Source organism: Nyctereutes procyonoides, unplaced genomic scaffold, assembly GCF_905146905.1.
Source record: "Nyctereutes procyonoides isolate TBG_1078 unplaced genomic scaffold, NYPRO_anot_genome, whole genome shotgun sequence".
NCBI lineage: Eukaryota > Metazoa > Chordata > Mammalia > Carnivora > Canidae > Nyctereutes > Nyctereutes procyonoides.
This window is the reverse complement of record NW_026575146.1, coordinates 30,508,016-30,510,068: the sequence shown is the minus strand read 5'-3', so window position 1 is coordinate 30,510,068 and position 2,053 is coordinate 30,508,016.

Here is a 2,053-nt window from a genome sequence, read left to right as displayed (position 1 = left end):
ATGGGACTCGATCCCCTGGTCTCCAGGATCAGGCCCTGGACTGAAGGTGGCACTAAACCCCTGAGCCACCGGGCTGCCCTTACTTCATTCTTAACCAAAACAACATCACTCTTTAAAAAAAAAAAAAAATCATTTTTGTCATAAACAAGTTGATTTGAAAAATCATAACAAACCAACACGCGACAACCATAGTTCTTCCTTCTCGAGGTATTTTCGTCTCTGGGCTCCCAGAACACAGTGATCCCTTAGTCTTCTCCCTACCTCACTCACTGCTTCTTTTTTTCTTGTTCTTTAAAGATCTCATCTATTTATTCATGAGAGATACACAGAGAGAGGCAGACACACAGGCAGAGGGAGAAGCAGGCTCCCCGGGGGGACTCGATCCCAGGACCCCGGGGTCACGCCTGGAGCTGAAGGCAGATGCCCAACCACTGGACCACCCAGGGGCCCCCCTCACTGACTGCTTCTTCTCCATCTCCCGAACTCTGGATGTTGGGTGACCCCAGCTACCAACCTTGTGATTCCCCGCAACTCACTCTTTTTGCACTTTTCTTTCGCTCGCTCGCTCGCTCGCTAAATAGCAACCCCATCCTTCCAGTTGGGCAGGCCAAACTCTGTGGGGTCATCCTTCTCTTTCTCTCATGCTCCCTGTCCAATCTGTCACAAATCTCATTAGTCCCACCTTGGAGTTGTGCATAAAACTAACAACCCCTAACCCCCGGCTCTACTACCACTGCGGCCCAAGCCCAAGCATCTCCTCCGGAACTGAGTCAGTAGTCTCCTAAGGGCCTCCCTCCTCCTCCCTGCCCCAGTAATCTGCCCTCATCATTACCTTCGCCCCCCCCCCCCCCCCGGCCTTCTGAGCCTTCTGTGAGCACCTCCACTGCACAGACTCCCCACTAGGCCTGGAGTCCTCTGTGGGGCTCGACCCCAGGACCCCGGGATCACACCCCGAGCCCGAGGGAGTCGCTCCCAGGTGTTCCAAGACCAGCGTCTGGGGTGAGGGGACCTGGCGGTGGAGATGTTAGGGAAGCTGAGGTTCAGGGCGGCTGGGGCCCGGCCCGGGGACCCTCCTAACTTGCTTCTCCTGCCCAAGTACTTCGTCCTCGTCCCCGTCCTCCCGCATCAGGCATCAGACCTGAGCCTGCAGGCCCCTAGCCCTCCTCCTGCTCCCCCCTCGCCTGCACCCCGGTCTGCCCCCTCCCCCCCAACTGCAATCCCTATAGACTCCGAGGGTCCAGCTTCACGAGATCCGCCTGGGACGGTGCCGCGCCGGAGGGCAGCCACGGAGGCAGGAAGAGGGAATGGGCTTTCCTAGAAGGGTCAGGGAGCCGCCTGGCCTGGCCCAGGGAAGCAGGGGAAGCAGGGGAGAGAGGCAGGGAGGAGGGGGAGGAGTCAGGAAGGGGAGGGAGCAGGGAGGAGGAAGAGGGGGGGGAGGAGAGATCAGGGAGGAGGGGAGAGGAGGGAGGGAGGAGGAGAGAGGAGGGGGAGGAGTCATAAGATGGAGGGATGAGGGGGAGGAGAGAGAGGAGGGGTAGGAGTCAGGAAGGGAGGGAGGAGGAAGGAGGAGTGAGAGGAGGGGGAGGAGTCAGGAGGGGGGGAGGAGTCAGGAGGGAGGGAGGAGGGGTAGGAGTCAGGAGGGGAGGGAGGAGGAAGGAGGAGAGAGAGAGGAGGGGGAGGAGTCAGGAAGGGAGGGAGGAGGAAGGAGGAGTGAGAGGAGGGGGAGGAGTCAGGAGGGGGGGAGGAGTCAGGAGGGAGGGAGGAGGGGGAGGAGTCAGGAGGGGAGGGAGGAGGAAGGAGGAGAGAGAGGAGGGGGAGGAGTCAGGAGGGGAAGAGAAAGACTGGGAGGGAGGAGGGGGGGAGGAGGAGAGAGCCGGAGGGAGGGGGAGGAGTCAGGAAGGGGAGGGAAGAGGAGGGAGGGGAGGGTGGAGGAGGAGGAGAGGAGGGGTAGGAGTCAGGAGGGAGGGAGGAGGAAGGAGGAGAGAGGAGGGGGAGGAGTCAGGAGGGGAAGAGAGGCGAAGAAGCCCGAGAGAGGGAGGAGGAGGAGGGGAGG